The following is a 14,934-nucleotide window of genomic DNA, read 5'->3' as shown; positions in this document are numbered from 1 at the left end:
AACTACAATAGTAAAAGTTGAGAATTATATAAACTAATAAGAGCAACTTATATTGTGACAGTGCAAGTGATTTTAATGACCTCCAAGTTCTTCATCTCCCTTTGAATGTTACTTTCAGGCGTTGTCTTTGCCCTTTGAATGTTACTTTTGGGTGTTGTCTTTGTAATAGACTAGAAAAAAGAATACAAATATAATGAGATAAAGTTATAATAATAGCAAAAATGAATTAGAAAGATTATAAAATAAAGAAAAGGTGTAAAATTTACCTTGGAAACAATTGGTTTATTCATGACATTCCACCATTGCAATGACTGAATTAGTTATGTGTTAAGAAACTATCAGGTTAAATTTTTTATTCCATTTTTACCTAATGTGTGAATTTATATATTATATAGTTTTAAATTTATAATCCTAACCTACTTAACTAACTAATTGCACTAGGATAGTATACCTAGTCAAATTTATAGAATAGTTAGCTAAGTTGGGTATCGAACATAGAAAACGGATTTAGCTAATAAAATAATTATTCTAAAAAGAATAATAAATAGGGGGTTTTTTTATCTGATTTTGAAAGTTCAGATTAACTTAAAACTAAGCACACACTCAACTAAAAACGATTATGAACACGATTTAAAAGACACTTTCGTTTAGTTTCGAATCCCCCATTTTCCTATATGAAGTTTCTAAGTATGGATTTATTCAGTTGGTTATCAGTTTAGATGTAATTAGGAGTCTTCATCCGATCTCCTACTATTTTTACCAATTTATGAAATATTATGTAATGATCATACACAAGCAAACACATACTTGATTATTAATGATAATTGGGCTATGTAAGATATATCTAAGTTAAACACAATTATGATCAAATTAATGTTCTCCAACACAACTATAGTTGTTACCATTATTACTTAATCTAAGATGTGATTAATCCTAGCTCTAGAGATTTAATGATCATAAACTACTAGGTAAACAAATTCATGCGATTCAGATGGTCTTTAAACTACATCTAACTTAAGTCAAAGAAACAAAGATGCAAACTTGAACATGCTAGGTAAGAATAATGAAACTTCTTAAAAGGAAAATATAATTTAGAAACTAACACATAGTTTTAGGGTTTATCTACACTAAACGGAAGCCTAATGATTAGCTATTCATGGCATAAAATAATCACACAAAAATAAGAATTCGAAACTCTTAATCTAATGAAAACCGAATGTGATGTGTAATCTTCAAATCTTCAATCTCATAGTGCTCTCTTTACCACATGGTTGTTTTTTTTGCAAATCTCTAGCCTCTAAAATCGATTATCTATCCAGAAATTCAGATCTACCCTCCTAAAAGTCGATGGCTAAAAGGAATATTTATAGTTTCCAAATGTCGCGTCTTAGGTTGTGAGAAGTAATGGCTCACATCGTAAGCTCAATATAATCCATGATTGACAAGAAAACTGCATTTCTCGTAGTTATCATCTGGAATCTTCATTCTCACATCGTGGACATTAATGGCTAACATTGTGAGCTTCTATTTAACTCAATTTTCTCTCTCTTTTATCCTCAATTAGGCTCCTAGCTCAGCTTCAGTCCTTCCATGTTTCAGCTATTGTGGTTTTTGGTCAACTTTCCTCAAGAATGTCATATTTGGTTGCAAAATGCAATTTAACTCAATAAGTATCAAATATCTTTTCAAATAACCAAAATATAGCAAAGAATGCGTTAAAATGATGCCTAAATATATGTATAAGTAAGGCCATATCAAAATACCCCACATTTGTTTTTTTCTTGTCCCCAAACAAAACAAATTTTTGTTATCATCATTTTAAAACCCTAACTACCAACATTGCATAGGACAATTCATTTTGATCCTGTCCATTACTTCAAAACCGCAATGTATGGATTTGTGGATAAATTTTCTTAAAACCTTCCCAATCCTAAATACTTACGATCCTCATAAACACTTTCCCACTTTTTTTTAACAACACTCATTTTATGCATCCCTCAGAATATATCCGCATAAAACTCTCTTAACCTCAAAGTATTTTTGGTTAAGCTCCCAAACATACATATGGTAAAATAACCTAGAAAGAACAACTACAACATGAAATAACTTGTCAATTTGCCTTATTTCTTCACTTTCTTCAAGATGTTCATACTTTGATAACTCTTATTTACTTAGCAACTTTGCAATTTTTTTTTCTTTTTTTCACAACTTTTTACTTTCTTTTTTCTTTTTCTTTCACTTTTTTCTATCAAACTAAAAAATAAAATGAAAAACATATCCTTAAGCAAGGGAACTTAAGTTCAATCCTTATTGATTAGAGGTATTAGTCTATGGTGTAATGACTACAGAAGCTGTCATGGATACATTTTTGGTACACGATGCTAAACATATTGTGGCCCTCAAAATGAGTAAGGTTGTGTTTTTTTCCATGATTTCAGTAGGATAGGAAAGCCATAAATACACTATAACATATATTGGCTCAAATAAACATTGAAACTCATATTGGATTGTCCCACACAATGTTAGCAACCTAGATCTCAATATAACAATCTTATTAACTAGATTCAATTTTAGATTGTTATTTCAAATCATTTTAATATTTTTTTAAATCTTGGTCACTTTTTTTTAAAAAGAATAGTATGCTTGCATTCCTAAATTCAACCCCTACCCCACACTTAAATAATGCAATGTCCCCATTGCATACTAAAGCAATATAAGAACTTAAAACTAAAGAGGAGAAATTGGAACAGACTCCCTTGGGGCAGTAGTGACGAGATCGAATTTTGAAATTTGTGTGGAAAGCTTGAACATCTTGAATTTATACTGGAACTAGACTTTGGCAGCTACTCATCAATTCACCGAATAAAATTCTATACCAAAAACTCGCATCTTCAAAAAGCATGGTGCATAAAATCTTCAAAGCAATGTATCGTAATGTGGTAATTCGCCACATTGGTTGGTGATAGAATTTAATGATCGAAATATTCTATAACAAAAATCTTAACATAAGAAATGTGATAAAGGATTTGAATAACAACGAGTAAATAAGATCTGATTTGATTAATAAGCATTATACAACTGTTCGTTACAAGAGTTCAGAACTATTATGTGAAATGCTTCTAAGAACAACGTGCCTTTTCTACGAACAAGTCCTTTATATATAGGGTGTGAAAAGAGTAACTTGAAAGGAGACATAAATTCCAAAACAATATACTAACTTCGGAATTAAGAAAAAAGACTAATACAATTCAGAACACTACAACATTGACACAACAACTTTTGAAACCTAAAAATCTCCCCATTTGTGTCAATTTGTAGTAGTTGTAGTCTTTATTTCTTCCTTCTTTTGAACTTCAAAAATTTCGGAATAATCTTTAAAATAGTCATTCTGATAGTTAAGTAGCACTTTATCATATTAGAAACACACTTTGTATATTCAACTAGATTTTTCTTGTTCGCTTCTGTTGTCGCTAATATTTGCTTAAGAGTTGTTGTAGAATACAAATGCTTGTCTCTTAAGAAGAGCAGAAAAGTCTTGATCACTTTATCCTTCTGTGTCATGTAAGTAATACTCCATTTTTCCTTATCAATTGTTCTAGCCTTAATATTTTTAATATTGTCAGGTTGATCAAAAGGCTTCAAAATTGGTTTTCTTTTCAGCACCGCTACAATCTCAACATCCATCTTTGACATTTCAAGAATATAACTTTTGACCATTTTCTTCAAATGTTGATAAATTGGATCATACTTCACCACATCCCTCGAAACAATATTGAACATAGAAATCCAATCATGAGGGTCTAGAAATGGAAAGTTAGCCAAAGTAAACTCATTAATGATATGAGTACGGCCTCTATAAGCTTTGAAGTGTATATTCAAAAACCCATCAACCTTCTAAGGAAGCCCAACCTTAAGTCCTACAATCCTTTTCAGACTCTAGGATTTGTATGGTGGCTTAGAAAACATTTGATCGTTGTTAGTATCAAAGGATGTCTTTGGTTCCAACCAAAATAAGTTCAGATCATCAATTGCTTCTTTTTGCATCCAATCAAGCGTCCATTCAGGAAATAATGATTTCTTGCTTGCAAGAATTTTTTCACCATTCTTGAGCTCAACATCTTCAGCATCCAATTTCACTCTTAATGCATTAAGCTCATCTAGCTCCTTGTCTCTCTTTTCTTTCTTAATCTTTTCCTTCTCATTCATGTAAGGATTTATCTCAGAAACCTCCTTTGTAACAATATTTACATTTCCTTTACCCAATCTAGAAGTTATATTAACCTTCTGACCTGTTTTAACTTCTTTCATATCCTTCATCTTTTCAGAAAGCTTCTTCTTTTCAAGAACAACTCTACCAACATCATCTATTTTCTCCATGAATCATGTCTGATAAGGGTATTTAATATTCACCTTCGGTTCTCCCCATTTTTTTCAAAGAAGCCCCGTTTCTACTAACACTATGAATATTATTCAGCTTTTCCATGATCGGTTTCAACTTGCCATTAGTTATCTTACCAATGTTAACAACAAATGGAGCATCCCTTGTTTCACAATTCTTAACAATCGTTTGATGATTGCAAAATTTATTCCTTGAATCAAATTCATCTCTTCTTGATTTTTTTGAGATGAACAGAAGCATTTTTGAGTTGATCCTTCAAAACTTTCACCTTCTGAGTTTGTAAATCAAGTTCATCCATAATTTTGTTTTTAGCAACAAGATGATTCTACATGCGGAAAATTGTATTTGAAATAGACGCACGATGATCTGCATTATCCTTCTAAATTTCAAATCATAAATTAACCAAGGCTTCTTTCTCCGTTTGTAATGAAATACGAAAGACTTTGATTAGTTTCTTGACATCAGTGACACTCTTCTCCAAAGTAGTTTTGAAATCCTTCATAAATTCTTGTACTTCATTCAAAAGATTTTCAACATTCTCAGTTGCTTCAGAAGTTTGGTTTGTAGAATTTTCAGCCATCTTCCTTATTTCTTCATGAACCTTTGAATTTGCAGAAGTTAACAACTCAACTTGTTGATAGAAAAACTTGAACAAACATTAGTCACAAGATAATATAATGCGGAATAATAAGTTATTATCGAAGGATCTTGTTAGCTCAACAATAGTAACTAGAAGAGTTAGATTACAAAAATATAAAAGAAATAAATAGAAATAAGTTATATAAAGTAGAAACGAAGTTGATTCATAACAAGGTTTGCATGCAAACACAAGTTAGTAAGTGCGATCAACTTATAGTGAAGAGGACTCGGTTATCAAAAGATAATAGTGATGGAGATGAACGATCTTTGTATTTCAATAAAAGTTTAGGAAGTGATGTTCAAATTGTGGTGTAAAATACATGAAGAGGGAAACTTTATTTATAGAGTCCTGTAAGTTACAATGAGGATTAAACTATTACTAAAAAACTGACTTTAGTAACCATGAAAGGTTCACTGGATAAAACAAAGTAAACAAGTAATGTCAGTTAAAGTAACAAAAGTCTTCATGCATCATCCATCTATTTGGTAGTTCTTTAGGTCTACGGTTCATCAATAGAAAAAACAATATCTGGTTTGAAATTTTCTCTACGGTACCACCAAGTCTTCAGCTATGCGGTTACTTAGCTGAAAAGGGTCACTTTTTGTTTTAACACAACTATAGCCAAATGAGTCGTCACAAGATTTTCCTAGTTCGAAGTAGAAAAATCATTTGTATGAAGTAAAATTGAATGAAGTTTCTAACTCAACTCTTTGAACCAACCCTTCATCATTGGAGCATCAACATCATTACTATCAACTTTCACAGTAAATGATGGAAGAAAAAAAATCACCGATAGCTAGGGTTTCAGGGTGCAAAACCCTAATCCCTTAGCTTAGGGCCTAAGCAAGTCCATGGACCTCCTACCCTTTAGTCTTGGACGAAAATTCCTAGATTCTTCTAGGGATTTTTGGCCCTTGCTTAATAAGGTGGTCCAATGGCCCAAAGCCTCAACTATCAAATAATCACAAAATAGCCCCTCTACTTTGAATCAGTTCCTTTAATCCCAAAATTAATTTCAGATTAATTCCTGATTAAATACTAATTAATGATATGATTTCTAATTAATATATTATTCTTATAATGTATTAATAAATCATATTTATGCCCCAACTTATTATTCTTAACAATAAATCAGCGTCTCTCCTTAACAGTCATCATGTCTAGTCACCAGTGTGATGGCAACCTAAAAGGATCATGCAACTATCGGGTCAAGTACATCCCAATTATAGTTATGGGCTTAGACACCTAATCTAACAATATCTTCGAAGGTTCAAGATCGCTTTTTGAGTCATAGGTACCATTCAACATAAGAGTGGTAACCTAGAATAATAAAGAAGTATATTATATGAAAGTAGTCAAATTAGTTTGAAACTTCGCAAAATTTACATTTTGGGTGATAATTATCAATTTATGCATGATTTTTGATTGCGCTAAACAGAGAAAAATATCTTTGCAAAACCCTGATGTTAGTTTTCTCTTTTTTGGTTCAGGAATAGCTGGCTTTATCCCCATACTCCTGGAAACTGAAGGGGGGTAACTTGTCATTCTTACCAACAGCAAAGAATTAATCAATGTTGAATTAACAAAAAGGTGACCCAAAGTAAGTAGTATTGGAACCGACGAAGAAAGACATAAGCTATAAGAATTATTAAGCAAAACAACCGAAAAATTCTTTAACATTTACCAGTTAACATCTTGAAAGATGAAAGGTAATTTGAAACAAGTGATGAACTCACGTCTTTTTAAGAATTATGCTCTCCTACAAGCCAGTAAAAAGCATTAGTAAGCCCACTTCTGAGTACAAAAACCTAAGGGAAATAAGAATCCTACCTGAACTAATCCAATCAATAGGTAACGAATCCCCATTTTCAAGAGATTGCATATTGATAAAGAAATATTCCTTTGCCACCCAACATGATGACAAGACTTATTATAGACTAGATGATTGTCCTGAGCTTTATTCTAAAAATAATGCAGGAATAACGAATGGTCCTATGATAATAAATACTAGAAATTTCATATAAGCCAATATCAAGATTCTTAGTTCTGTTAAGATGGCTTAACCAAAACAAGATGTTGCAAACCATAGGCATGATTTGGGTATAAGGAAACTTTGCATCTAAAAAAAAATTCAGGAATTATAGTTAAGAAGAGAAAAGAATGCCTAACATGAAAAGGGAGATAACAAAAAATTCACGATGAAGACACAAAATCTTGTTTTAACTTTACATAAAAATATTTGAAACTAATTTGTGGAGGAAGCGTTCTTTCGAAGCAGATAGAGTTGATGTTGATGTTCGATAAATTGCTAATTTCTCTCTTAATTCAGGAAAGAATAATCAAATCAATAAAATCATCATAAATGAACCCATCATTACCAGATTTGGAGATAATAATATATTTATCTATGACTCTAAAGTTATAGAAAGAAACAAAAAAAATATTACCAAAGAGATTAGTCGATCAAGTCAAGATAAGAAATTATAGGGTCAACTTATAGGAAGAAACATATATGACTAACAGGCTAAAGAGAATTCAAAATTCATAGGAAATTAAACATTCATCCCAACACTTTAGCAAGTCTAATAGAAAATTATCAAATATGGAAATCTCTAACTCCGATGACCAAGGATTGAAGATTTCTCAGGGGAATTGTCATGGGTAGAATTTTCATATTTATTTTATTCCTAAGATCTTAAACTTATACTAGCATCCTAAGTAACTCAACATCTTTGATTAGTCCATATATTGGGATTACATTCTTATTTCTTTTGGTGACTTATACATGTGTAAAAGGCTTCAGTAAAAAAGGATGGACCAAGTCAAAAGTCATCGGTCTATTTTTTATAGCATAACAAATCATATAAAATCTATTGAATTGATGTGTGATTACCCGAGAATAACACTACTTTGATGGAATGTTGAACATTATGTGCAAGTAATTATATAATCCAAAAGTGGGTGGAACCTGCAAGGAAATCAAGCCAACGGGATACTAACAAACTTGGGAGACGAATTGCTAAATTTATCAAGAAAATGTTGTTGGTAATATTTACCAATCACCAATATTCAATATTTTTTTCATATCTCAAGCTCTCGAGCTCTGATTGCCTGACTCAAGAAGTTTCAGAAATTGGATTGAATTCCCTACAAACTACATTTTTGTTTTTCAATTATTTATCCCGTTTTCATCAACAAAATGTGTCTGGAAGACAAAGAATGCGGATCCGGCAACAATGATGCCCTGAAGGACGTCAAGGTAAAAACAGTCAACATCTCATCAAATTTCAGAGAGTAGTGAAATAGGAAATACCTTGTCAATGTCATACATGGACTTTAAGCATCCCTAAGGACATCAAGGAATTATTGGGGCATCTCAAGATGGAACGACTTGTTACGTAAAGAGCTCGGATTTGTGAATGACGACATACAAGGCCTCTGAGATGTCCCCTAGCACGGTGACCATTTTACGCCATTTTTAGTGCAATTTAAGGAAGAAAAATAGCATGCAAAGACGCACGAAAGATGCTATTCGACATGTGTAATGCCCCACCATGTTCACATGCCAACTCGTTCTTCTACATTATATTGACGATTTAGATTAGTTTTTTGCATAGGTTCTTTCTCCTTTATAACTTTCACGAAAAACCACAAAAAACCTCTTCTTTCTTTGATTTCTAGGTCAAAAATCAACCAAAACTCATGATTTTTGTTGCAATCTTCAAGAAATCATCAAAGCTGCATCACATTACAAGATTTACCCACTTAAATCACCTATTTTCGGTTGATTTCAGAACCCCCAATAACTAGAGCTTCAAAATTTTAACTTATTTTCGGTTTTTTGCATCAAGTTTTTGATTCTTCTTGACTAGTAACACTATCTCAAAGGGTATGAACTTTAAAACTCCATTTTTAAGGTTTAATTTTCAGTTTTTTTATGCCCACAAAAAATCCAAAATTTCTGAAAAAAAAATTTATGCATGAAATGGTTTAAAATCTTGTGGAAAAAGTGTGTGTAGTTGTTAGAAGTATGTTCCAAACATGTTGAATGTGTTGATTTGTGAATTTTTCTGAAAACTGAAATTTTATTCAGTAACTATCTGAGATCAAATTTTTACTTATAATGTTAGATTACTCATATACATGTTAATATAAGTGCATATATTAAAAATCCATGTTTCAAGAAGTTTTCATAATGATACTACAATTTGACATTGTATTGTCAGTATGAAAATTTATATGTTGCAGGTGTTATCTGTTTTTAGTTGATACTTGTCACTGGCAGCCGTTTTTATTATTGTCTGTGTTTTTAATGGACTAGATAAAATCATTTGAAAATAATTAATTACTGAAAACAAAAACAAGATTGGAAAAGATAACTATTCAGATTGAACTTAATTTAAATATGTTTCATATGTTTAATGGAAAGCTTTCTTTTGTGGTTTTGTGTGATTAATTTTGCAAATGCCAACAAAGAGATCAAGAGTGGCATTAGGAGACGTTTCATCAGGATGCAGATAAACTGTGAGGCCAGCATGAGAACCAGTCATATTGTCAGAGCCAAATGTACCTTTGACTTTTAACCTACAGTATCACACACTTCATGAGCATCCAGATGACACATGCTTGACAGTATATGAGGCCACCCACACACTTATTGGATTTATAGTGGAGTACATGGTGGAGCTACACTACTTATTTAGGCGTAATGTTAAGGAGTAATTTACCACTATGGACGGGGTGGAGCTCTAAAATTTAACCCCACATAAGTTTATGTCGATATCGTATTGGAGTGGGTGAGGAAACTTTGACGTATTGAGGTGCCTGGTAGGTCAGAGAAGCTATAGTTGGGGAGCTCCAACTCGTCTTGTAGGAATCTTTTTGCACGCGCAGATTAAGCACCCAACTCGACGAGTTGGCACTGGAAATGAAAACCCCAATTTGGGGCCATTGCACCCTATATAAAGAACATTAACTCCTAAGGCTGGCCTCCTTACCAGCCTCCTTGCCCAAAGAAAACCCTAGAATCGCTTTCCTCCTTGTTTATTGTGTTTTGTGAGTGTTTGAGTAATTGTTTGAGATCTTTGAAGAAAGTGTTGATGAGAGAAGTATCAAGCATGGAGGAGTGAACTTGGATCCAAAAACTCTACATCATAGGGTGCATCTTGGAGGTATAAAGTCACAGCCTTGACATGTAGCTTATTAGATCTCATCTTTTGTAGTTTACGACTTGATTTTGGGATTTTGGCTTGGATGTCCAAAGGAAAGAGGTTGCCAGACGTTGAGAGGTAGATTTGGTCTTTATAACACCTCTAGAGGATTGAAGTTGTAAACTTTAATAGCCTCCGTACCCCATTCATGAAATATTTCCACAATGAAGCCTAAAATGGACCTTGGAGAGTGTTTCAAGCATGCATGGACGTAAAGTTAGAAACTTTAAATGATTTGTCCAACCTTGGACATCAGATCTGTGTTTTGGGACGATGGGATGAGAGTTTAGGGGCTTAATGGGTCAAGACCCTCCTCAAAGGAACTAAGGTTTGGGTCTAAGGCTTATTAGATGATCTTTGGGGGTAAAGTTGGAAACTTTAACCTTCTAGATGTCTCTATGGTTAGGGATCTGAAGTTTGGAACCTTTAGATTCAAGAAAAAGGGCTTAATGCTTTAAGTGAGTTGACAGACTGAAGAACTCGACGAGTTCATAGGGGAAATCGGCGATTTGGATTGAGGTTACCCCGATTTTGTTGGAAAATAGAGGACCTTGACGAGTTGTGGGAAAAATCGGTCAGCTGGATCGCAACATTGCGATTCTGGCTTTGGAATGGACTTGACGAGTTACAAGGATAACTCGATGAGTTACGTCAACTCGGAGTGTTGGCTTTGACTTTGAGTTTGACCTTGACTGGAGTTGACTTTTAAAGGTTTGAAAGGTTGAGTTGTGTCTAAGGATTTATTTATGATTAGGGAGGTGGTAGAACTGATACTCGGGGTGTGGACCTACTCAGCTAAAGTTCGCATTCAAGTTAGGTCTCCTCACCATACCAATGGGTCGAAGGCACCAAGGCCGGCCCATTATGTGCTATGGGGAATGATAGTTGATTATCCATGTTATATTGATATTTGGAATGTGATAGTTAGATGGATCTTGCTATACGTATGCTTTCAAAATTGTTAATGTTGGATTAGTGTCAAATTCCATAACTATTTTGATATGTACTTGACCCGATTATGAGCATGGTCCTTTTGGGTTGCCTTCACCATAGCAATATGTAGGATGAATTAAGGAGAGAAAGGTTAATTATGATATATTAATATATTATGAGAATAATATATTAAAGGAGAAATCATATTGTTCAATTAATATTAGTCAAGAATTAATTAAGAATTAATTTTGTGGCTAAAATAGATTAATTAAATTTAAGGGACTGGAGTTATAATTATAAGATAATTATAATTGGGCTATGGATCACCTAATAAAATATAGGTTGGACGAATTCTATGGGAAGCCCATTAGAAATCATCTAAGGGATATGTTAAAGGAGTCAATGGGCTGCTTAGGGCTTAAGCAGCCAGATTAGGGTTTCCTAGTTGAAAACCCTAATAGCATACATGTATATAAAGGGCACCCTATGCCCCAAAAACGTGGACAAGTCTTCCTCTAGGGTTTCTAGACATTTTGGGCAGCCTCCTCTCTTCTCCTCTTCATCCAAGTTGCTTAGTGGTGTTTGTGACTCCATTAGTGGTGTTTGTGACTCCATTAGAAAAACTAGATCCAAAAGCTATTAGGGTTTGCATGTACACCATAGGAATGATCTTTTGCTTAAAACCCATTAGTGGTATCAGAGCCTAGGGCTGTTTGCTAGTGAATTTGGTGCTTAATTGATCGAAATTTGACTGAAAATCGATTTTTTTTGGCTTCTGCATGCCTGACTCGCCGAGTCACTTGGTGAACTCGCCGAGTCGTCTGTACTCGACGAGTCTAGGTCCAGACTCGACGAATCAGCGGGTCTGGCAGGCTGTTTTCGCGATTTTTTTGTTGTTTTGGCTTGGGATACTTACCATAAACTTTTTTTATTCATACAATCTGAGTTTTATTGATTTTGGGTGAATATCCTTACCAAAATAGAAGATAATTGTCAAAATTTAGATAATCTTTTGTTTTATTAGATAAATATTGATTATTTGTAATTTATATTTGAATTATCTTGTGAAAAAGTTTCAAATTGCACCCTTTAGGTTTTATAGTTTAAATTTGAGCTTAAAAGTTTTGTTTATGAAATTTAAATAAGTTAAACCCTAATGTTTTGAAAAGTTTCAAAACTTTCCCTCAAGTTTTGGAATTAAAATTTTTTGATTAAAAGTTTAATTTTGAAATATTTAAATTCTAAACCCTAATGTTTTGAAATGTTTCAAAACTTTCCCTCAAGTTTTGGAATTTAAAAGTTGATTAAAAGTTTAATTTTGAAATGTTAAATTCTAAAACCCTAGTAATTTGAAAAGTTCAAATCACACCCTTATGGTTTTATTAATTAATTAAAGTGTATAAGTAAAAGTGATTTAATAAATCCATAAAGTTTTGGTTTACATTTAATTAAATTAAAAATATAATTTACTAAGTTAAACCACCTAGTATTTAAATAGTGTAAAATACACCCTATACTATATATAATATTAAAACTCTAATATTATATATATGTATGAGTAAACAGTCAGTCTTACCGTTAGTAGGCCTCATTCACGAAGCTGGTCTATAGGGGGTGTTTAAGGAAATTGCCTATAAAATGACGATTGAATGGGTATCCACTCTTACCCACCGCACTCTTGACTAGTGGAGGGTCGTTAGCCAAACGGGTAGGATAGGACAGAAACCTTCCATTATAAGTATAATGAAGTACAAAGTAACTAAATGCTTATACAAATTCCCAAATGATAGTTACTTTAGGCAAAATGTGAAATTGTATGCGAATCCATGGAATTACACTTCGTACCCTTGTCAAACGTTAGTGGAGCGTGTGTGGTTAACCAGCACACTAATTTGGGGATGACATTGGTGGTGAAGGGTGGCTCGATGTTTGTTATAGATCAATGGAGTGTGTGTGGTTAACCGGCACATTAATTGGGTGATAGTAGCATTGAGTGCACCATACGATTTGTATGGTTATTCACACCTTATTTGTGATCCTCGGCATCCCAATCACAAATAATAGGGCATAATCGAGATTAAACATGCCATTGAAAAGTTCAATGAATCTCAATAGATCTAGGAGTTTCAATTCATTTAAAACTTAAACTTCCTTTTCGTTTTTCATGGTGGAAATTGGTAAATCGTCATTTACCTACCTTCAAATATTATGCAACTAGATTACGGCATCCCTCTTCTAGGTTGTAGAATATTGTGCTGGATCCTAGCCTTAATAACTCATTTGGGTGTTTTATTAAGGACTCAATCAACTTAACTTGAATTTTCTCCCGTTTTGTAGATGTCTGAATCTTACAATAGTCTTCCCTAATCCATTGGAACAAGCTTTCCAAATGAAGATGACGTTCCAAGATACGATCAAGGAAGTGAGAGCCATGCTTCACTTCCTCCACCTCCTCCAATTTTTCTCCCTGATCCACAAGTTCAAAGGCTTGAAAATTTCAAGCTCACTCAAGCCCTTTTGGCAAGTAAACATGAAGATGGGAAACCTGTGTGTGCACACGTCTTAGATATGAAGTCACACGTTGATAGGTTAAGCATGATGGTTGTCGAGATTTCAAGTGAGTTGGCTGTTGACTGGGTTCTTCAGTCACTTACTGATTAATATAGTGAGTTCGTTAGAGAGTACTATATGATGGATCACGACATGACCCTCATTGATCTCACCTATTTGCTGAATCAGCAATGATTTGGCGTGCTGGTCAAGCAAATTTGTCTGGTGAATCAAACTCCCAAACTTCAATGGACACTGGCAACATTGGAAGTCCAGAAAGAAGTAAGTTTGTGATTATCCGATCTGCTGTGCCAAAGGAGTCCATTTGCTTTTATTGCCAAAAGAAGGGGCAATGGAGACGAAGCTGCCCTAACTACCTAAGAAATCTAAGAGATGGGAGAGTCAAGACGTATGGCTCTGCTTTAGGTAAAATCCATTAACTAACTCTTTTAAGTTCCTATTCTAGATTCTTAATACATGATGTAATAACATAGTTTTTCAATTGAATTGCATTGTAAGGACAAATTTTTTCCGCAATAAAATGAATTTTGATTTTATCTTATTTATTTATCCTTGCAATGGCATGTATGAAAAATTGATCTTTGAAGGTTTCTATTATTAGCAATAATGGATTTGATTCTTGATTATGTTATTTGTGGAGATGTCAAGAATTCACCAAATTGGGAGAGTTTCTCATCGCCCAAGTTTCAATTGGACGGAAACTTGGAATCATACAACTTGGTTGCGTGATGAATGAAAAACTTTCATATTTGGAAATTAGACTAATTATTTGACAAAGTGTCAAGTGAAGGACTAGGAGATCAAGTACACTAGGTTGTGCATTGATCAAGTCCACCACAAGAGAGATAAGATATTTGTCATGATTTTCTAAAAGTTTAGTAAATATGATTATACTTATAAGATTAAGTGTCATTCTGATTTGATTGAAAGAGTTTCAATGAATAGAAGAATGAATAAAGAAGAATCAAGTAGGCAGAAAGATAAAAGTTTCTCTATTCTAAGAAGAAGGGAGAGTACCTTTCATTGTGTTTTATGATAAGTCTTAATGATTAAGAACCATATCTCAATTGATTCTCTAAGTGACTCTTAGTGCATTTGTATGTATAAGAAGAAGAATCAAGAATTGTGGAAATGGTTAAATCAAGAAGTCAATCATACTTCATTCCAATATCGAATCTTAG

This window comes from Lactuca sativa, chromosome 4 (assembly GCF_002870075.4).
Source record: "Lactuca sativa cultivar Salinas chromosome 4, Lsat_Salinas_v11, whole genome shotgun sequence".
Classification (NCBI taxonomy): domain Eukaryota; kingdom Viridiplantae; phylum Streptophyta; class Magnoliopsida; order Asterales; family Asteraceae; genus Lactuca; species Lactuca sativa.
The sequence above is the reverse complement of the archived record's forward strand: the minus strand, read 5'-3'. Positions refer to the sequence as shown.